Raw genomic sequence first — 24,550 nt, 5'->3', positions numbered from 1 at the left:
GAGGGGTGATGAGAATGTGGAGCAAACTTGCCTAAGGTGGGATGGAGTAAGTCCCACCTCCAAATGTGGGGTTTAGTTACCTGCAGAAGTAGAAAGCAGCCTTGGAGCCCCTACCTCTGTCTCCAGGGCCACCATCACAACAAGTGCTCCATGGCCCATAAATGCCCCCCAGCCCCTGACACACAGAGGCAAGTGTCCAGTACTCTTCATTTGTCATGATGTAGCCAAACACTGAGACCTTGGAAGATGTGCCAAGAGGGCTGAGGTGCAAAGTGAAAAGCACCTTGGGAGAGCAAGAAATATGCATCTGATGTGTCAAACTCCTGAGTTGTTGGAGTTTATCTGACACAGCAATTACCTTTACCTGACCAGATTAGGGTTCCATACCTACAGGAAACATTGTATTTCCTGAGTCAGATCACCTAGCTTTCACTTTTTCTTTTTTCCTCCCAAAAACAGTTTTTTTTGAATGTCTCAGTCCTGGCTCTGTTTCCTAATTTTAAAGAAAGAATTACAGGTCAGCTTTGGCTCAGATTCAGATTGTTAAGGAGGATATGCTCAACTCTGAGATTAGATGTTTGGTGGTAGCAGCATCATTGGATTACTAGCGTGCCTAGTAACAAGGCATCAGTGGAAAGACAATCCTTGAGAAGCAGGACTGTGTTGTCAAGTTCTCTGTTTAAAGACTTTCCACTGAGTCCCAACCTGGAAACTCTAATATTTATGTATTTATATTTTTACTTTTACTTTTATTTTTACAGATTTTACTTTTATTATGAAGCTGTTTATTTCCTTTAGCTTTTATTTTTAATTAAGAAAGATTGTATTTTGTGTGTGTGTGTGTGTGTGTACTTCCTAGGTGGCACTAGTGGTAAAGAACACACCTGCCAATGAAGGAGAGCAAAGAGATGTGGTTTGATCCCTGGATCAAGAAGATCCCCTGGAGGAGGAAATGGCAATCCACTCCAGTATTCTTGCCTGGACAAGAATCCCATGGACAAAGGAATCTGGCGGGCTACAGTCCGTGGGGTCACAAAGAGTCAGACACGACCAAAGTGACTTAGCAGCAGCAGTATATTTTTTTACTACAATCTTACTAGGTAGGCCTTTATGCATATTTAAAAATATAAATGGCTATTAGTAATTTTATAGTGACAAAAAATGTGTTTTCTTAAGTAAATTACATTTCCACTGAAATAATATTTACAATTTTGTGTATATAATTCAAAGTTAAAATTCATTGTAGCCTTTGATCAAATCTGTCATGCACTGCAAGTTGGTAGGATATGAATTGATGTTTATATCAATTTGATCAATATATTATCTGTATGATCAACTGCCATCAAAATTTATCAATGTAAAATTTTAAAGTTTCATATGTTGGAATGGTCCCCAAACATAGTACATCAAAACCACATCGTTACAGAAGGGAAAAATAAAACATATGCACACACAAGTAAAATCACAGAGAAGTTACTCCCTTAACAGAACAGGAGATTCCTTAACAAGCTCAAATTGCTTGCGAATTAGAACAAGTTCCAGACTTTCTGAACAATTTTGGAACTTTGGGTCCTGAAAGCTCCCAACAGCACTAGGCACTGTCTCAAAATATTTCAGAAAAGTAAGCTCCTTGTCATGTCATCTGAAAATAAAATTCCTTCTTACTGCTGCTGACATCTACAATTCAAACAGTGGAAAATATAAAACTGATATTCTCTGAGGCATTGGAGCAGTGGGAAAGGAAGTATTTTCTAATGAATTTTACAATGCACCTGAATGGAAATAGCTGATCATTTTAAAGCTTAAACCATATCCATATGGCTTTTTAAAAGATACTAGTAGCAGAACCAACCTATAAAAGGAGAGACACTCATATCTACACAGATTTCTACTTGAATGGTAATTATTCCTTTGTCTTTTATAAACCACTAAAAAAAAATACTGTTAATTAATGGTGAATCATGCTCCAGCAATCTATTCCTATTCCCTGGCATGTTGCTCTGGAGGTGGTAAACAGCGAAGTGTTGATAACTATATTGACTCAACTTGGAAAGAGATTAAGAATCTCAGTATGACAACAAATAAGTATTTTCTTATTATAGAAATACTTCACTCTTCTGTTCAAAATCAACAGTAACTTTCTTAGTCTTTTTGAATAGCAGCCAAACTTTTCTGCCTAACCTTTAAGGCCCATTGTCAATTCACACCTTGTACTCCTCAATTTACTTGCTCAGGCTCAACTTTTTTTTTTTTCTTTGCACATGTCCCTTTTTGCATCATTAAAGCTGTTCCATTCTTTCCTTCCACCCATGTTCTCTCTGTCCTCTAAATTTGACTGAAAAATCAACTGTGGTAATTACACAGGAGGAAGATGATAGCCAGAAGTAGTAGAATGAACTTCTGTTTTACCTGGTAACCTTTTATCATGTTTGTGGAAGACAATGCTAGTTGTCTACCCCAAATTCATTCCCCCTTCACTCTTGGTAGCACAATTCCAACTTTGTTCAGGGTGGCAGTGTGTTTTTCTACAAATATTTCTCCTGGATCCCTTTGCTGTTAGGGTAGCCTTCTGGTAAAATTTTGGACAATGAAACGGAAATACGGGTTTCTTGGAAAGCTGTCTTTTTTTTTTTTTTATAAAGAGCTCCTTCCTTCCTCTATCTACCAGGAATGTTGATGCAATACCTGGAGATACAGTGTCTTTTGGCCACCTTGATATGACAATCCTGAGGACAAAGACCTGAATGTTAAGGATGATGGAGTGGGAAAATAGAAGAAGCCTGGGACCCTACTGTTACCACTGAGCTGCCATGAATGGCCCCTTTCTACCTGCCTCTCTATCCCTAGTCTTGTTCTGTGAGTCACATAAGCTTCTCTCTGTCTACACTATTGGAGGGGTCTTCCAGCTATTGTGGACAAACACATTCCTAACTGAAACAACACTTAGACATTTTTTTAACTCTAAGAATGAATTATTTTCATCATAATGAAGAAATAATTGTTTGAAGTTAAAAGAAAGTGTACAAGAGAACAAGCTTTGGTGTCAGACAGGGATAAAGTAGAATCCAGATTTTTCAGATACTAATGGAAATTTGTTGGACTTTTTCAATGTAATTAATATTTTTGAATATTAATTAATAATACTAACAATCTCCTTATTGATTTTCTTTCAATAACAAAAGTAATATAGATAATGACAATATCTAACAAAGCATAAATAGGGTTATTGTCAGGCACACAGTGAGCACTCAGTAAGCTATAGCTATTATTATTGCTAAGTATCCCTACACACACCACTCCCTTCTCTACTGTGTGTTTCTAAAACATGTGTGACATCCATCAGAAAGCACTGGAGATCAAGAGAGCTGGTTTTCATCAGTTGTATGTGACTTTGGGAGATATATGATTTCTCTTGGCATCAAAGTCCACATCTGAAATATGTGTGAGATAAGACTGAAAAGTGAAAGTGAAAGTGTTAGTCTTTATACTGTTTCCATATTCTTGTTTTCTCCAGAACGTCATTAAGTCGAAATGCAACCTTTTATATTGATTTCTTTTACTTAGCAAACTGCATTTAAGATTCCTCATGTCTTTCCATGGTTTGATAACACCTTTTTTATCACTGAATAATATTTCATTGCATGGATATACCACAGTTTGCTCATCCATTCACCTGTTGAAGGACATCTTGGTTGCTTCCAATTTTTGGAAATTCTGAGGAGAGATGCTATAAACATTTGTGTTCAGAATTTTGTATAGGCCTAAGTTTTCAACTCATATGGGTAAATATGCTGATTTGCAGAGACACAGTATCAGACATGAAGTCCTTCCATTTCTCCCGCTGTCAGTTAGAAATGATAGATGGCATAGGAAGTCTGGAGATTATCCCCAAGTTTGCACTGGAGCCAGAGCTGGCTTGGTAGGGATTTCTGAATGTCAAGTTGTCTTAAGAAGGCCACATAAGTAATGCATCCAACAACCAGCTCCCTGGTGCCTATCACTTCCATCTTCCCTTAATCAAAAAGCTTTTTTCAGGGAAAGGTGACCTCATGCAGAAGATTTAGAGAAAGCTACCACTAGACAAAAGGGAATACAAAGACAAAACTTCCAAAGATCCCTGATGCCTGATGCCAGGAGCCTGTCTGATGGCCTGTACCCTATGACAGAACCAGTTGCTGGACACTGCTATAGATGAGGTAAAGACAAGTGAATCTAGAGTCAAGGAAGGACAATTCACAGACTTCATAGGAGGGGCCAATCCAGTACCACTGTCAAGTGGGACAAATGTCATCATGGACACCTGAAGACAAGGCAGGCAAAATACCCACTTGGGCTCCTGAAGCCTCTTCTACCACCATAGGATGGTTTTGCTTCCCTCTTGAACACAGACTTCATGTGTGGAAATAGAAAGGAAACAGACCTGTAAGGGATTTGAATTTTTATTTAAATGATTACTCACCTGACATGGATGAATCTAAGAGACTTTTAATCAGTGTAGTTAGAAATTCTCCCTTCTATCTCTTCCTAGCAGAGTACTAGAGTTAGTCGCTCTGTTGTGTCCAACTCTTTGCGATCCCATGGACTGTAGCCTGCCAGGCTCCTCTGTCCATGGAATTCTCCAGGCAAGAATACTGAAGTGGGTTGCCATTACCTTCTCAAAGGGATCTTCCCGACATGGGGATTGAACCCAGGTCTCCTGAAGTGCAGACAGATTCTTTACTGTCTGAGCTACAGGGAAGCCCCCTATGTCTTCCTACCCACCCCTAACTGGAAATGAGGGCCTATACCCATATGAAGTTTAGATCCTTAGAAGAAGGAGGAAGAGGGGGAAGAGAAAGAAAAGAGGAAGGGGGAAACATAAGGAAGGAGGTTTGTTACATTTTCATACTACCGTATGGTTTGCATTAAATAATATATTTCACATAGAATGCAGTGTTATGTAGTAGGATATAAAGCTCTGCTCCAAGGATGGAAGACAGGAACTGCTCATCCTAAAGGCAATGAAATCTACATGTTTAAGGGCTCAGAACTTAAACCGTGTATGTGTATGTTTGAATCCCAGCATCCTCACTCATCTTGACCGAATTAATTAACCTGGCTGAGCATCAGATTACTTATTTATTAAGAAAACCCCAAAACCAAAAAACAAACAAACAAAAGACTAGTAATGTCTACTTCACGAGCTATTTCAACATTTAGAGATGCATAGACATCTTCAGCATAGTACTTAACACCAAGTAAGTATTATTGAGCTCTGAGCTTTACACTTCGTACAATGGAATATTATTCAGTCATAAAAAAGAATGAAATTCTGCCATTTACAACAACGTGGATGGCCCTAGAGAGGATCATGCTTAGTGAAGTAAGTCAAAGACAAATCCTATATGTTATCACTTATATGTGGAATCTAAAAATAAAACAAAAGAATATATATTACAAATAAGCCACACAGATTCAGAGAACATAGCAGTGGTTATCAGTGAGGAGAGGGGCTGGGGGTGGGGTAACATAGATAAAGAAGATTAAGACATACAAACTACTAATGTTGTACAACACAGGAAAATATATCCATTGTTTTGTAATAAATTTTTTTTTCTTATTCTACTCAAAGTTGTATTCTGAGAAAAACATGCCATGTACCTTTCTTCTGCTTTCATTTACATATTTCAGTTTGGTCCCAAGACAACCTGCATATTTGGATATTAGTCTTACTGCTCAATAATACACAAAATTGTACAGGTAATTAATTACAGATTGTGGTTTGCAATTTTTCTACCACAAGGGAAATATTTTCACGATTTATTCAATATTTATTACATCACAATATACAACTATCTATCCCTTTTAGAATTAAACATAATGGAGATTGTTCTGTAATAAATTCAAATCGAGTACTAAGCTATACAAATATTGAATCACTATGTTAACACCTGAGACTAACATTGTGAATCAACTATACTACAAGAATAAAAAAATAACAAACTTTACACTTTGTACAAGTCACATCTGCTATTTGACACTAAATTTTTCATCTGTAATGATAGGATTCGGAGAAGGCAATGGCACCCCACTCCAGTACTCTTGCCTGGAAAATCCCATGGACAGAGGAGCCTCGTAGGCTACAGTCCATGGGGTCGCTAAGAGTCGGACACGACTGAGCGACTTCACTTTCACTTTTCCCATTCATGCACTGGAGAAGGAAATGGCAACCCACTCCAGTATTCTTGCCTGGAGAATCCTAGGGATGGCGGAGCCTGGTGAGCTGCCGTCCATGGGGTTGCACAAAGTCGGACACGACTGAAGCGACTTAGCAGCAGCAATGATAGGATTACTACCTCTTTCACAGGGTGGTTGGAAGAATCATATGAGGTAACTAAAGAAATGAGTGAGCATGGAGTATATGCTTAGAACATGTTAGTTTCTTCCCCCCTTCATCGCTCTAATAATACCTAGAACAGTACAATATTTGTAATAGGTCCTTATAGCTCTTAAGAATCCATTAAGAAACTAGCTTGTTTCTATTTCTGAAATTTCTAGTCTCTTTGGTGAATTATGCACCTGAGGAGACTAAGTAACAGTTTGATAGCACTTATGGTACCAGAGCTGAATCTGGTTAACTTTGTGAAGGAGGTACCTGTATACTCTGTATGTTCTTGCTTCTTTCAGCACAGTTTTCTTTTCTATTCTTCCTCACCCACAAAAATCTTGACTCACTATGTTGTACACCTGAAACTCATATTGTAAATAAACTATAGTTTAATAAAAGTAATAATAAACATTAAAAAATAAACTTGAGACTTCGTCCAAGTCACTTCCCATCTCTCTTCACTGTCTGGCATCCTTATTTCAACCCTACCCAGTTCCTTCCCTGTAGGTGCTGGGTCATTGTAATTTCTTTACCATCAAATCTTGTGCTCGGAGGGCTTTCCCTTCAACAGAGCACTGGAGGATTAGTGATCTGAAAAATGGATCTTCCCTGGGTTCTTAATTAATGATAATGGGTTAATTAGTGTGTCATTATCTCTTCCAAAGTGTTCCATTTAACAGGATACTCTGGTAGATTTTGTGTTTTAACCCGAAGGAATACTTTTTAGAGTCTTAATATCACTCTTGAGTGCAAATAATGAAATATTTTGAGGTTACATACACTTTTGAGGCCCCTCATAATACACTCAGGCCTGTATACTCTGCAAGACATAGTACACCCCACTGAGGACAGTGTAACACTGGTATCCTAGAGACCTGAAAATGTTAATTTATCTCCATGACATACTGCCAGGGAGTGGCACAGGGTACTGCAAGCATAAGCCAAATAAAATAAATTTATTAAGTGGAAATAATTTTACTGACCTAGAGATAAAATGCTGCCCTCAAACCCTTATTGGAGTTCTACATTTTATATTGGAAAGCTAAGAACACTATGGGCTTCCCTTGAGTCTCAGTTGGTAAAGAATCTCCTGCAATGCAGGAGACCTGGATTCAGTCCTTGGGTTGGCAAGATCCCCTGGAGAAGAGATAGGCTACCCACTTCACTATTCTGGCCTGAAGGATTCCTTGGGGTTGCAAAGAGCCTGACACAACTGAGTGAATTTTTGTTTCACTTTCACTTTCAAGAACACCATAAAATTCCTGTGTAAAACACATGTTTCACAAACAGAGTATGTACAACAATGTGCCCATTGGAAACATACTACATTTACTTTTGTGGAAGTCAGCTTTTCCCAATGTTTGTGTCTATCATGAATTTGGGACATTAAAAAAATCTAAGATCTGTATTGTTATCACAGGGTTTTCAATGCTTATCATTTTTGTTCTTTCCATGAAATACAGGTGCCATTACCACTGCCTCTCACCAAGTCTCTACAGAACCACTCCAGCCTCTTTTACGTACAGAGAAAAAGAAAACAGTCCCTGATCCCTTTTACCTCTAAACTGTAATAAGGTTATATCCTAGAACTGATTCATGATAGCACCACTTTGCTGAAAATACTTGAAAACTCCCTTCTGATTCATGAATTCATTTACTTACAGTATTTGTTGAGCCCGAATATTTACAAGACACTATGTTAGAAACTGTGATAGATACAAGGAATCATTTCTTCCCCAAATGGCTCAGAAAAATGTACCAGAAAGGCAAGGATCACACAATGTGATGCGTTCCTTTAACATCCTGGTTGGCAAACTACAGCCTGTGGATCAGATTTGGCTCATGGACAGTTTTCTGTGGCCTGCAAGCTAAGAAAGTTTATTTATATTTTAAAGAGATTATAAAAAACAAAGACGAACATGTGACAGAGTCTGTAACTGGCCCACGGAGCCTAAGATGTTTACCATCTGGCCCTTTGCAGAGAAGTTTCACCAACCCCTGCTCCACACAGTTCTGCGTGTAACTAATAAGAGACAGTCCTTCCCCAAGGGCAAATACTAGAGAACACTGTCATGGGCCCCACATACATATACATTACCCAACCTCTTCTATAATGCTTTCCCAGTGGTTCCACATGTTTCTCTGCATCTTGAGAGAATTTCAGTCTCTCTCAGCACTATCTCCTAGTGCTGACTTGTACAAAAGGGCATTTGCAGCAGAATATTTATAGTAGCCTTGACCAGTAGTTATGTCTAAAACACAGAAGCAGGGTGAAGATATGCTTTTCAAATTCTGCGGAAAGGCAAATTCCCAGCATGACCCTTCTGCTGCTGTTGCTGCTAAGTTGCCTCAGTCGTGTCCGACTCTGTGCAACCTCATAGATGACAGCCCACCAGGCTCCTCTGTCCCTGGGATTCTCCAGGCAAGAATACTGGAGTGGGTTGCCATTTCCTTCTCCAATGCAGGCACACTAAGTCGCTTCAGTTCTGTCCGACTCTGTGTGACCCCATGGACAGCAGCCCACCAAGCTCCCCTGTCCACGGGATTCTCCAGGCAAGAATACTGAAGTGGGTTGCCATTTCTTTCTCCATAACCTTTCTATACCTTGCTAAGAAGAAGCCCAAAGTATTTGAGCTCTTAGCCATCAGCTCTCAGCTGTCATATTAGCCATCTTCTAGTCACTAAATTTCAGGCTTCCCTGGTGGCTCAGTGGTAAAGAATCTGCCTGCAATGCAGGAGACACAAGTTCAATCCCTGGGTCAGGAAGGTCACCTGGAGGAGGAAATGGCAACCCACTCCAGTATTCTTGCCTGGAAAATCTCATGGGCAGAGGAGCCTGACTGGCTGCACTCCATGGGGTCAAAAAGACTCAGACGTGACTGAAGTGACTTAGCACGCAGATACTGAATTTCAGCACTCACTCCATCATGGACCCAGAATTTCTGCTCTATTGCCTACTAGTATGACTCTCACCCAAAAATGTGAGAAGGCTTCTATTCCTACCCAAGATCCTATATTGGCATCCTTACATTCAAACCTAGTTACCTAAAGACTCTTGGTTGTCAAGGGTTCAAAATTCAAATCTGTTACTCAGTGCTTTTAAAAAAACAAAAGATCTTATGTAATGTATCAAGATATACAAAAACTCTAATCTATTGGAGCTGAGTAGCAACTGTCCTATTAGAGAAGCCATGCTTGCTAAGTTGTTCAGTCATGTCTGACTCTTTGTGATCCCATGGACTGTAGCCTGCCAGGCTCCTGTGACCACAAGCACCACCTAGGAAGCCCAGAGAAGCCATAGGCTCTACAAATGGTCACTGAATCGGCCACTTTCTCCCATTTCTTGGACCTGAGGCTGAGTGTCTGGCATACCATATACTGTCTTAAAAGGCAGTTATTTATAATAACTTCCTTGGCCCCTAGGTTTAACTCCTGTTTTTAATCCTCAAAATGCAAAAGACTCACTTGATACCCACGAGGATGACTATTGTCAAAATAAAAAACAGAAAATAATAAGTATTGGTGAGCATGTGGAGAAACTGGAAACTCTGTGCACTGATATTAGGGAAGTAAAATGGTGCAGCCAATGTGGAGAATAGTATGATGGTTCCTCAAAAACTTAAAAATAGAATTACCATATGATCTAGTAATTCCACCCCTAGGTATATACCCAAAAGAATTGAAACAAGGGCTCAAGCAGATATTTGTACATTCACGTTAATAATAGTATTAGTGGCAATATCCAAAAGCTGGAAGTAACCCAAGTGACCACTGACAGATGAATGGATAAACAAATGTGGTATACACACACAGTGGAATATTATTCAGCCTTAAAAAAGAAGGAATCTCTGATACATGCTACAAAATGGATTAACTTTGAAGACATTATCCTAAGTGAAATAAGCCTGTCACAAAACACAAATACTGTATGATTCCACTTATATGAAGTAAATACAGTAGTCAAATTTGTAGAGACAAAGTAGAAATGGTGATTGTCAGGGGATGGGAGAGGAGAGAACAGAGTGTTATTCTTTAACAGGTGAAGAGTTTCCATTTTTAAAGATGAACAAAATTCTAGAAATAGATGGTGATCTGGTGTCTACCTATTTCAGTATTGTTTATGAGAATTAAATGAGCATAGATTGTGAAGTGATTTGTAAATAATAAACCACATTCTAGGTGGGGGTAAATGCCATATAAGTGATACAGGTGAATGTGAAATTTGCATGGAGCTATGATCACTTTCAATGGGAATAATAGAGGATAATAACAGAGTTTCCTGTATGACCATGAGCTTCAACGAATGGGCAGAATTTTAAAAGGTGCAAATACAGAGGGGTATTTGGAACAGAGAGAGGTACAAATAAAGGGTACAAGTGAAGTGGACAGATAAAAGATGTATTTGAGCAAATAATCAGGTTTTCTAGGAGAGTAGGGTGAAAAAAACCAACAGCAAGAGTCATATTATAGAAAGTCTTGAATGTTTGTCTACGAAATTCAGTTTTCATTCAGTGGACAATGGGAAGCCAACTGTGTCTTTAAGAAGAAGTCTTACTAGAGCTTTATAGGTACTATTGCAGAGGTATACAGAATAGATTGAAAGATAGCCTAGAATAAAAGAGATCAGCTTAAAAGTTATAGATTTTCAAGTCATGAGTTATTCAGGGCTCAGGTAAGATGTTGGCAGAGGAAATTAAAAGGAAAGGATACAAATCCTGATGTTAGACTAGTAAGAATTTTATAATTCTTTATTACCTTACTATTGGTGGAAGGTTGATAGTAATTTCAGATCTAACAGATATTTCCAAGAAAAAAATCATATATCTAGTCACACCTCTATTCCAGGCTTCACAATCATGCCATTCCTCCACCCTTTGGGTATCATCTGAATGTTCTCCAGGCCCCTCAAATTAAAGATGTTCATCCTTGAACTTATAAGCCTGTTACTTCTCCAGTTTTCTGATTCTTACAGAAATACCATTTATGCTTTTTTCTCTCATTAAAATGGTGATGAATATTCTTTGTTGAACATTTGAAAAATCATTACCATGCAAAAGACTTAATCTCCCTACTCCCCACAAATTTTTCACAAATGTATTTGATAAACATATTTATAGTCTTTCTACAAATGTATTTGATAAACATATTTATAGTCTTTCTACACATATGATTAACTTTTTAAGTAAGAAAAATTAGCACTGAACTCTACATATTGTTTTATAACTCTTTTTTGTTTTGATGACCCAGTACTATTATAAAATAATACATCAAGATCATTTCCCCCATATCCACATAGTCAATCACTAACTATGAGATTTTTTAAAAATTAATTTATTTTAGTTGCAGTATAATTACCTTACAATATTGTGATTTTTTTTGCCATACATCAACATGAATTGGCCACAGGTATACATGTGTCCCCCCTATGCAGATTCCCCCTCAAACCTCCCTCCCCACTCTATCTCAGTTGTCCCAGAGCTTTTGCACAATGAAGGAAACTATAAGCAAGGTGAAAAGATAGCCCTTAGAATGAGAGAAAATAATAGCAAACAAAACAACCGACAAAGAATTAATCTCCAGAATATATAAGCAGCTCATGCAGCTCAATACCAGAAAAACGAACAACCCAATCAAAAAGTGGGAAAAAGACTTAAACAGACATTTCTCCAAAGAATACAGATGGCCAATAAATACATTAAAAGATGCTCAGCATCACTCACTATTAAATAAATGCAAATCAAAACCACAATGAGATATCATCTCAGAAAGTCCATCACCAAAAAGTCTACAAACAACAAATGCTGGAGAGAGTGCAGAGGAAAGGGAACCCTCTTAAGGGGGTGGGAATGCAAACTGGTACAGCCTCTATGGAAAACATTGTGGAGATTCCTTAAATACTGGGAATAGAACTGCTATACAACCCAGCAACCCCACTGCTGGGCATATATTCCAAGGAAACCAGAACTGAGAGAGGCACATGTAGCCCAGTGTTCATTGCAGCACTATTTACAATAGCTAGGACATGGAAGCAACCTAGATGTCCTTTGGCAGATGAATGGATAAAGAAGCTGTGGTACATATACACAATGGAATATTATTCAGCTATAAAAAGGAACACATTTGAGTCAGTTCTAATGAGGTGGATGAAACTGGAGCCTATTATACAGAATGAAGTAAGTTAGAAAGAGAAAGACAAATACTGTATATTAACACATATATGTGGAATTTAGAAAGATGGTACCAATGATCCTACATGCAAGGCAGCAAAGGAGACACAGATGTGAAAAACAGACTTTTGGACTCAGTGGGAGAAGGCAAGGGTGGGATGATTTGAGAGAGTAGCATTGAAACATGTACATTACCTAATGTAAAATAGATGACAAGTGCAAATTCGATGCATGAAGCAGGTCAAGTATGTGATCTTGAGTAAATCAATCCCCCAATTCTATTTTCTTTACTCAAAAATGGATATGCTAGTACTTACCTCATTGCATTGCTGTAAGGGGGTGGTTTCTAAACTTTGCTATACATTAGAATCACCTGGTGAGCTTTTTAATATTCCAAACTGGTAGTCACACCTCAGAATGTCCGGGAATGAGAAGTAGTCACCAATAATTTTTAATCTGGGCAACTTCAACTTACAGCAAAACCAGAGAGTCAAATTTAAGGTTTAAATGAGACAACATATAAAAAGCACCCGGCAGGTAGAAGGCGCTTAATAAATAATAGTATTTTTCATTTACTGAATGTCCACTATGTATCCCACACTTCATTCTGTATTCATTATTTCCTTTAACTCTCATCATATCTCTACAAGGTTTTATTATCCTAATTTTACAAAGCAGGGAACTTTGATTAAGAAACCTCTCAATGTAACACATAATTCAGGAATCATGATTCAAATCCAGGTGTTCTGGACTCAAATCCACCCTTTTTCCTCACACTACATGGCCTACAGAAATAGTTTTTTCCCTCTTTCCTTCCCAGCTTTCCAATCCTATTTAAATCAGTTGATCATAATACTTTTCACACTGATGAAGTTTTATGTAAATAAAAACTGAATTTGCATTCTGTGGGGTTTCTATCCATATCTTCTGTAACTCTACTAATTCCCCTTTTCAACAAAGAAAATAAGGGTTAATTTGTGTAGCAGAAGCAGATTGTGAATGCCTATTTGATATACACTGTTAATTGAGTGTAAAATGTGTGTTTTATCCCTTTACCTATATAGCCCAGGGAACTACAAATAGATCAGAAACAATTATATTCATAGATCCCACCTGAGGCCCTATGCAGTCATGTTTTAAATATGTAACATTTGCTATAAGAGAATTTGTATTGGCTTTAAGCAAACTAATCAACACCATTAAAAATTAACCATACATGGATACACATTTTATATACATACATAATGGTTTTGAAACAGACAAAGTTCCTGGCTGCACCATGGTTGTAAGGCCTGTAAGGATGACTCTGCTTGAACACGTGGTGCGAGGAGTGCTTCCATCTGTGGGTAGTTAGGAATCGTGTCAGTTTTTATCATGTAGTAAGACACAGTCAAATTATTTCCATAACTTTTGGAAGTTACTCATTCCACATTTTCTTTATTACTTTTTGGCATTGGAGGCTATTTTATTGCTCTGACCAAATGTCTGTCTTGATAGCAAAAACATTTGCTTTCTTCTCATCGTGCTCGATATTTTTGGAAGAACAAATTGACAACTCCCATGAATGATTCTGAGTTAGCAGGAGAGCATCTGCTGTGGGGTGGCTCTCCCTCTTTTGAAGTTCACTGAGAAGCGAATTTCAGCATTTTAAAAGCAAGAATATTGCCCAGTCTGAGGTGACAATAAAAGGAATCTACATTCAAAGTCTGGACCACTTATATCCAGAAAACAGGAAAATGTTAATATTTAGTTGGTACATGCTAGCAGATGCCACCCACACCAATACAGAATGTCCATGAATATGAACTGGCCTATCTTGTATTCACTTACTTTTGGGTTTTGATGTTTATCTTGGAAAATTTCCTATTCAGGGTGGGTTTTATTTTCAAAAAGTTTATATGGTGGGAAAAGAGACACATTAACTGAATTTGCTAATAATTTCATGTTAAAACTGGTCAGTGAAATCTTTTTCAAAGCAATTGTATCTATTCAGTAATAGCACATGGGCTTATTTCTTCATTGTTCATATTGTGAATTTTCAGCATTCCTTTAGTGGCCCATTTTTGCTACATATTTATTGACTGATTTTTTAAAGACTCATCGATCATTAAAGATCTTTGGGAATACATTCAAAAACATTAAAATGTTAGGCTTAGTAAAATTACAACAGGCAATATAAGCCAGATTGAGAAATATCTTGCCAAATAGTATTTCTCAGCAAGCCATTTGGAGATACTAATTTTTTTATAAAAGTAGTTGATACCTTGATCAAAAATGTAATTTCTCCCTTCCTCTTTTTCTGAACATTAGTGTTCTTGTACACATATAAATTCCTACATGGCTACAATTCTAAATTATTCCTGGCATTCATATGTGATTGCATACAAATGTTTGTCTACAGAGAATCAAAAGGAATTAAAAGTTCTCAGTGGCAGAAATTATCTTAAACAAATTCATTTGGGATTCTGTTATAACCTTTGGGCTCTGAAACCATGAGCTGTTTACAAAGTAAGGTAGAAAACTGGGGAGATAATTCTCTTAGTGACCAACACAATATATGAGTTTTCCCTTGGGAGGAAAGTGTATTGGGTTGGCCAAAAAGTTCATTCAAGTTTTCCATAAACATCGTATGGAAACCCGAATGAAATTTTGGGCCAACCCACTATTTGAGTGGCTGCTGAGTTTGAGTTTTTGTGACTGCTGGAAAAGAGAAAATCTCTGCCTACTTTGGGTAACAGGGTGGGTCTTGGGGTGAGAGGAAATATACTTGGATAGGGTGGCCAGGAAGTGCCTCTGACGTGGTAAATTTAAAACTGAATTAGGAAGAAAGAAAGGTAAAAACTGATATGAAATATGGAAGGGATGGAGAACTTTCCAGGCAAAGGGGAAAGCCCATAAAAAGGACCCTGAAGAAAGAGAGTCCTATATTTGAGAAGCAGGAAGTTCATTACTATGTGTGAAATGAAATGGTAAAGGAAAAAGTACCACAAGAAAGAGCTGTAATGGATAAGACCTAAAATCGTTAGGAGCCTTGAAAGCATAGTAAAGAGTTCAAATTTTGTTTTACAGTATGTATTGAGTAGAGTTTTAAGAAAAACAGTGACATGATTTAACTTTGGTTTTGAAAAGATTACTCTGACTACTAGAGTATAAACCAGGAGAAGCTAGGCCAATCAAGAAACTATTAAAAGACAGAAATGACCAAAACTGGTACAAGACCAAACCTGTTTCAAAACTGGCTACAAAATAAATCACAAAGGCTAAAAATTGATAATTTAAAAGAGACACAGATGGTTTTAGACATGAATTCTTTCTAACACTAGTGAATATATATATATTTTTTAGTCCACCAACTCTAGACTGTAGAAAAACATGAAAACTTCTCAGATAAAGTTAGAATACCTTAGTAAAAAATCCAGTGCAATTTAAAAGAATTTGTATGTTTTATGTTTTGAAATGAAGATATCTATCAAGATAATTGAACACACCAAACATTACAAGAGAAAAACCATGTGATTCTGTCAATGATGCCATAGAGGTATTTGATAAAGTTCATTAGTCATTCCTAAGAAAAATTCTAAGTCAAATTAGGAATAAGAGAAAGCTCTATAGCAGGTCTTGGCAGCCAGAGGAGAATGTGGTGTGGGCCAGTTCATGCGCTACTAAAAAAGAACCAGTTTCTCTACCTGCCCAGCCTATGTTCTACCTGAAGGACACATGCCAGTGATAACAGGCGTGGAGACCTTCAGCATCACTGGCCTGCAGCCTGATACCAAAACCTACTACTGACCTCTACTTTTAGAGCCAGCAGAGTGAGTGGTCCTGCCCCACCAATTACCAGTGCTCTGAGGATCAGCGCTTCACCACTCCCAGCCTGGCACCTCTGTGTCTCAGGCAATGAGGCATTTTATAGGTAGTTTTGAGAAACTTTATTCCTTTTCTCTCCCTCTAGGGTACAAGAGTTTTTAGGGGCTTGGCTAGGCAAAGTCTTTCAACCTTGTCACTGTTGACATTTTGAACCAGATAAGTCTTTGTTGTAGGGCACTCTCCACCATTATAAGATATTTGGCAGCATCCGTGGTTTTTACCTTCTTGATACCAGCAGCATACAATACTCTCCCTTAGTTGTGACAACCAAAAATGTCTCTAGACATTGCTAAATGTCCTGAAAGACAAAAATCACTGCAGTTGAGAACTGCTGGTCTAGAGGACAATGTCATGACTATGTTTATTATAACTTATGGCTTCATATGGTTGCATTTACACCAATAAATTCTCAATTAGGAGAGAAAAGGGGGAAACTATCTGTGTTAAGTCAGATTGAGCTGACAAAATAAAACACCATAGACTGAGTAGCTTTAAACAAGAGGAATTTATTTTCCCACAGTTTTAGAGGATGGAAGTCTGAGATCAGGGTATGAGCCTAGTTGGGTTCTGATAAGATCTCTCTTCCTAGCTTGCCGATGGCTAACTTCTCACTGTGTCCTCACACAGCAGAGAGAGAGCCAACACTTCCTTTTCTTATAAGGCACCAGTTCTAGCAGACAGGGATCTACTGTTCTGATCTCATGTATCCTTAAACACCTTAAAGTCTCTATCTGCAATAAAGTCACATAAGGAGTTACATATGTGTAACACATGAATTATGAGATGACATAATTCAGTCTACAGCACCAGCTACTAAATAAGATTTTTTAATAAGCTTTCCCTAAACCCAACAACCACATTATATACAGTAGCCAGTTATAAATTAAAATCAGTAACATAACAGGGATTTCTGCTATTATCACTAATATGCACTAATATGGAGACTGATAAGGCTAAAAAATAAAGAAGCAGTTTAAAAGATGGGAATGAAAAGATAACACTATATTTCCAGTTGGTATGATTTTATACTTAGAAAATAGAAGATATTCTGCAAACTATCTGTGAGCATTAATAAGAGAATTTGGTAATGTGAGTAGCCAGATGCAAAATTAATCACTTTTCTTTCTACTAATATTATGCAATTAGAAATTGAAACAGGAGATATCCCATTCATAAGCACAATAGAAAAGAAAAATTACCAAAATAAATCTAAGAAGACAATTAGATCTAAATGAAGCAAATGATAACAGTTTATTGAAGGACATAAAACAAGATCTGAAATTGAAGAGACAGTACTTCCTATGTTATTAATAATACATACATTTATTGCAGTTCTAATCAGAATCTCAGCATAATTTTTTTGATTGGTCAAAAATTCATATGGAAAAAAGAATGTATAATAACTTTTCATTTAAAAAAATGATATCAAGGACCTACTCAATCAGATATTAAAAGTGCTCTAAATCTACTGTAATAAAAGCACCATGTACTACCATACTAATAAGACAAATAGATACCTGATATAAAACAAAACCTAAAATGAACATAATAAACGATAAAGTTGGTATTTTGATTCAGGACAAAAAACATTTCTCTCTAAAAAGATGTCAGCATTCCTGGTTAGTTACTTAGAAGAATATAAAAGTACTCTACAACAGCTAAAGATATAAGTGTAAAAAAATTACAAGACAAAAAGAAAAATTAAGAAATTTTTCTCCTTGGAATGGAGAAAGCAAGACAGTAAAATCTTAAAAACATACAGAAGAAGCAGTAGATTTGGCTACATTAAATTAAGACATTTCTGCCCAAGAAAGAAAAGCTAGCACTGTTGTTCAGATGAGAGGTGAGAGTACTTACAAATGGAAGTCGTAGTGGTGGGGAGAAGTAGACAGAGCTGACATTAATATATACCTTAAGGTAGGAATACCTGGATTTCCAGACAGAGTGGATGTGGATTTGAAAGTGGGAAGATAGTAGAATTTGGTCCAAGTATTATGGGATCATTTTTAAGAAAAAATACAGAACTACTCATTCCAAATTAGATACAAAATGAGTATTTCTTTAGAATGAGAAAAGAAGCCAAAACACATTACAGATTTTAAAAAGCTGCCAAAAACTATAAACATTACCAAGTCTAAGAAAAAGTAATAATGAGATACTAATTTTAATCAATCAACTGCTTGAGACACTTTGGCAGTGAACTCTTTGATATCACCTGTTATATGACAATGATTTTGTAAGATAATATCATAAATAAAGAAAAGAAAGATAATTTAGTCTTTGTTCTAGCATGGTTGATCAACTTTAATTTTCTTTATTACAGCGAATTGGGATATTTAAAACACAACATCACACATAGATGTACTTACTATATGTAGTATAGCTCTAAGCTTGTGGTCTATGTGAAAAATTCTGATAATTCAATTTTATTCAGTTTTGATATAAAAAATATGAATTATTTATAATCATATATGTTACATTTTTGTGGTAAGGAAGAACTTATATTTTGACTAGGCACCATTATGTCTCAAATATTTCAATATTCAGCTAAATAAATGCTCTAATTATCAGCCAAATGAATGCTAAATAGTACAAGTCTAATGACTAGAAGAATTATCCACAGGATAATTTCTGGATCCCCAAATTTCAAATATTTCTTCTCTCTACACAATACTTCTGAGTGAGACAGATTGTAAGATAACTGTAAGTCCTGAATCTCATGTCACTAAGCTGGGTAAGTCAGTGAAGTGAGTGGTTAGAAACTTTCCTAAAGCCACTCCATGCAAGACTGTCTAGCAATAACTGTATACAGAAGTGTCTGTGGACAAAAATAAAAAAAACTTATCTCAACAAATTCAAACTAAATGTATCCCTAACACAACTTTTTCTTGCAGCTAGATCTCAAAAGTGCATGAGGTGATGCCATGAGGAGAATGTGATAAAGGGGAAGTCAGGGGACAAAAAGGCATAGTTTTAATTAGCGTAAGTTAAAATATGCTACTTTTGAAAATTTTATAAAAATATGTGACCATGTAAACATTTTTGGGTTTCAAGGTCTTTGATAGGGCTGTTACAAGTGGGGAGGACTAGAACTTAAGCTTCACTGATTCTCAGTAAATTCACTTCCAGCTGACAGAGGGAAGAATCATAGATGATATCCAGGCTTTTGGCTTGAATAACACACATTACTTGCTTCAATAAAGACATTTCCTTGTTTGAGGTTTCATGGCACTTTCTTTAAAACCATGTGGTTGGGTAGCACCAGGGAGGAGAATCCTGCACAATTAGCTGCCTAGTCTAGAAAACTTTTACTCTGTGACTCAGAGATTCCTTTCCTCTATGTAGAGACACGAGGTAACCTGGCCTGGAGAAATTTCTACCCCTTCAGGCAGCACTATCATGGACCTTTGGGAGCCCTGCCAGCATCAGATAAACCAGGCAGATGAAAACAGTATCACAAGAGCTCTCAAAACTTAACTATCATTAGAACTGTCATAAAAGAAAAGATTCAATAGAACCCAGATTCTAGTAGCCAAAATGTCCAGGATACAGTTGTTTTTAAGATCACCTATTATATACCAAGAATGAGGAAAATCACAACTTGAACAAAAAGAAAAATTGACAAAACCAAGATGAATCAAATATAGAAATTATTCAACAAGAATTTTAAAGCAGTCATATTAAAAATGCTTTAATAAGAAATTACAAATTTTGTTGAAACAAATGAAATGACATAATATGACAGAAGAGAAATAGAAGTTATAAAAAAGAATGACATGGAAGATAGAGAACTGAAATACAATGTTAGAAATAAAAAAAATTGCTTGAGGGCAAAGTTGCAGAGTAGAGGTGACAGATAAAATCAGTGAACTTGAGGAAAGATAAATAGAATTTACCCACTCTGAACAAAGGAGGAAAAATAGACTGGGAAAAAAAAAAACTGAACAGAGACTTATAGAAATTTTGGCAATAACAAAAAATCTAGCATTTGTATTACTGGGTTCCCTCATGACTCAGATGGTAAAGAATCTGCCTGCAATGCAGGAGACCTGGGTTTGATCCCTGGGTCAGGAAGATCCCCTGAAGAACGGAATGGCAACCCACTCCAGTATTCTTATCTGGAAAATCCCATGGAGAGGGGAGACTGGTGGCCTACAGTCCATGGGGTCACAAAGAGTTGAACATGACTGAGCAACTAACACTAAGAGAAGGAGAGAAGAAAGGAGAGAGTGCTGAAAGAGCATTTGAATAAATAATGGTTGAGAAATTTTTTAATTGGTTAAAAAAACAGAAAAGAAGAAAAGCCCTAAAACTATAGAATAAAGAAGTTGTAAAAAATTCAAATAATATAAACTAAAAAAAAAATCCATGCTAAGAAATAAACTTACACAAACTAAAAATATTGAAAGAAATCTTGAAAGCAGTCAGAGTGAACCAACACATTAGCTACAGTAAACACTACTTTGAATGACAATGGATTTCTTCTGGAAACCATGGTGGCCAGAAGGATATGCCACAACATTTTCAAATGAGTAAAGAAAATAGTTGTCAATATCAAATTTTATATCTGGGAAACCTATCCTTCAGTAATGAAGAGGCAATGAAAACATAACCAGATAAAAGAAAACTAAAAGAATTTGATGCTAGCACATCTACCCTTCAAGAATGCAAAAGAATTTTCTTCAAACAGGAAGAAAATGATGAATCATTTTTGAACATCAAGGGAAAAATGGAAAGAACAGCAATATGGGTACATGCAAAAGACTATCCTTCTCATGAGTTTTGTAAATCATATTTGATGATTGAAACAAATATTTCAATGCCATCTTATAGCCAAGACAATGCTAGAAGTGGGGGAGGTAAAGAAAAATAAATGGAAAAAAGGGATTCAATATTTCACTGAAGTAATAAAATGTTAATATCAGTAAACTGCTACAAGTCCTATATGTATTTTATAATACCCAGAGCAACTATTGTGAAAACTATACAGAGACACACTAAAAAATCTATAAATATATCAATCCAGAATTCTAAAAATGTTTCAGTAACCTGCAGGAAGGCAAGAAAAGAGAAGCAGAGGAATAAGAACCAGAGAAAACAAACAATAAAAGGCAAATCTAAGTTTTACTATATCAACAGTTAAATAAGTGCAATAGTCTAACTACAACAATTAAAAGTACATTAAAAACACAACCCAACTATATGCTATTTATAAGAAACTCTCTTAAAATTCCACAAGATAGGCTGAAAGTAAAAGGATAGAAAAGTATACCACACACAGGCTAATTTTTTAAAAAGTAGGAGTGGCTCTATTAATATGAGATTAAGTGGACCTAAGAGCAATCAATGTTACTAGAGGCAAAGAGGCATATTGCATAGTGATAAGAGAATCAATCTACCAGGTAGACATAACAATCCTGATGTGTGTGCACCACACAGTAGAACCTCAAAAATACACAAAGCAGAAATGAATACAGTTGAAAAGAGAAATAGACAAATTTACCATTATTGTTTGGTCTTTAATGCCTCCTCTTAGCAAGCAATAGAACTAATAAGAAATCATCAAGGACATAGAAGTTCTGAAACTGTCTTGTATTTCTGCTGCAAGCTTCTTTGCAGTAAACATTTTTGTCGTGAGCATTTTTGCTACAGACATTTTGGTCACATAACTAATTGGCTGTAAGGCATTTTGCTGTGAAAGTTAACTGGTTGACAGTTTTTGGTTTGACATTTTGGTTTCAGTGAGCTATATTATTGATGGTTTTATTGAGCTGACAGATGATGATTTACCACAAGAGTTGGTTTCTTATTTTCAAAGTCACTACATTGGAGGAGAAAGAGGCCAAGGGCCTCAAAGGCATGGAGTTGAACCCACATTTCCTATGGAAATTAGGAGTGTCTGTCAACAGACATGTGACAATACGCCAAGAACAAACAACACTGTACAAGTTTTCACAATGTAATACAAAGGTCAGGTACAAATATGCATCTTAGCATTTGAAAATCAACACCCCTCTTAATGAAGGAAGACATTTTCAGGAAAAAGCAAAGTGTGATGCCAAATGAGAAGAGCTATCAACAAACCAAAAAAATGTATAAAATACTATGGATGAAAGACTTGGAAAACAATGCTTAGGTACAACTCATAAAATAAAATCAATTCTTTGTGCAGTATTGCCATGAACATACATACATCTTAAATGTGTTCATATATTTCATATTTTGCAATGAAGCTGTTTTAATTTTGCTATTTATTTCTCATGAGTCATCATGTCCTTTTTAATTTCCCTTTTATTTTTCATTATTTTATCTTTTATCATAAAATTTTCTTACGGCCAATTGGTTATGCAATGGAAATATCTGAAAATAACAAAAATGCTTGTGGCAAAGATCTTACAGTGAAAGTGCCTAGAACTGATCTGAACAACACAGTTAACCAACAGATAATTGATGTATATAGAACATTTCACCCAACAAGAACAGAATATACATTTTTTAAGCACCATGGAACATTTACCAAGTATACAATACCTTGAGCATAAAACAAACCTTAATCAATTTAAAAATAATTTAAATCATAGAAAGTATGTTCTCTGACAAAAATGAAACTAGAAATCAGTAACAGAAAAATGAGGAAAATCTCCAAACACTTGGGAATTAAGTAACACACTTCTAAACAATGGATCATAAAGTCTCAAAGGAAATTTAAAAATTCATAAAAGGAGATAGAAATGAAAACATGTCATATAAAACATGGGATGCAGCTAAAGCAGTGCTGAGAGGGAAATTTATAGAAAAGAAGGAAGGTCTTAAACCCGTAATATAAGCTTCTATCTCAAGAAATTCCCCCCAAAGAGCAAAATAAGCCCAAATCAAGTAAAAGAATGAATATTCTGACCACATTCAATTCTTTTACTTCTCTTGTTATCAGATCTGGATTCTATTGTCCAGCTTTATAACTATCTCTTTACAAGTACCATTAATTAGTTGCTTATCTCTTTTGTACATAGCCAGAAAAAAAAATCCTAACTTTCCTTATATAAATCTCTCTCTCTACGTTTGTTTACAGTATCTCAGTATTCATGGAGAAAATCACAGCAGTACGGACCAGAGTCTTTTCAAATCCATGACCATACCCCTCGAATGGTCATTTGACACTGACAAACCTACTCCAGTTTGCTCACTTTTCTGTTATTGCAGTGGATAGTTTCAGTTCTCTTATATTCTCTTCCCCTCATGATCTAAGCTAATAAGTCTGTATATTTTATACAAAAATACTCCACTCCAGTAAGAACTACTTCATCTTTCCACTAGATGGTCAATCTACTTGTATCTGTATACACATATTAGCCTCCCCTCTAGTTATAATAGAAAAGGCACTGCCCCTATTTCAACTCAACTCACTTACCTTTGTTTATTTTTTCCTCTGAGGCATTTTATTTGTATGTATTATATCCCTAGAAAAAGAATCCAAGGATTTTCCCTCCTGTGTGTTTTTGTCTTGCTTCTTCATGGTCCATGATGCCAGCTGAAATTGTCAATACAATGAAACCAAACTGATGGGACAGCAGCAAGTTATTCTGCCATTCTTTCAGATCTTTGCGTTGCACATCAAATCTGGGGCTGATCACTCCACACTTATTTAGCCTGCCTGTGAGGTTCACAACAATTTCCCCAGTCCTGTGATCATCGATGATTTCAAATTCACCAGTGTAACCATGCTTCATTATCACAGTTAGAGACCTGAGGATGACTTGGAGCATGGCATGATAAGCACCTGGCATTGCCTCTCTTTTTGGCATTGTTGATACTCTTGAGAGCGTTAGCCAGGACATTGATGTGCACCATTATGGCAGCATGGAAAGATGGTGGAAAACTTACCTTTATTTTTAAAAGGAAACTTTTTTTTTTACTGCCATTTTTTCTTTCTCAACTCTGTTATTAATATAGTCTCCACTGGATCCTTCCCATCCGAACTAATTCATCCTTTAAGATGATCAAAACAAAACAAAAAAGCAAACAAACAAAAGCTTCCCTTTGATTCCAAGCCCTATTCCTGCTACTCTCCATATCTCTGTTCTCCTTCATAAAAATAGAGAATTGTCTATGCATTTCTCTACCTTTTCACTTCCCATTTTCTCTTCAAATC

General features: G+C 36.4%; 1 pseudogene across 1 annotated transcript; it reads right to left on the bottom strand.

Annotated features, from left to right (window-relative positions):
- Positions 1–23,858: 23,858 nt before the first annotated feature.
- Positions 23,859–24,249, bottom strand: LOC145540308 (small ribosomal subunit protein uS8 pseudogene; annotated as a pseudogene). Its single transcript, XR_014078266.1, has one exon. The product of XR_014078266.1 is annotated as a small ribosomal subunit protein uS8 pseudogene (transcript).
- Between the last annotated feature and the right edge of the window lie 301 nt (positions 24,250–24,550).

The sequence above is a fragment of the Giraffa tippelskirchi genome, chromosome 1 (assembly GCF_054371585.1).
Source record: "Giraffa tippelskirchi isolate mGirTip1 chromosome 1, T2T-mGirTip1v1.2.pri, whole genome shotgun sequence".
In the NCBI taxonomy this organism is placed as follows: Eukaryota; Metazoa; Chordata; class Mammalia; order Artiodactyla; family Giraffidae; genus Giraffa; species Giraffa tippelskirchi.
The sequence above is the reverse complement of the archived record's forward strand: the minus strand, read 5'-3'. Positions and strand labels throughout refer to the sequence as shown.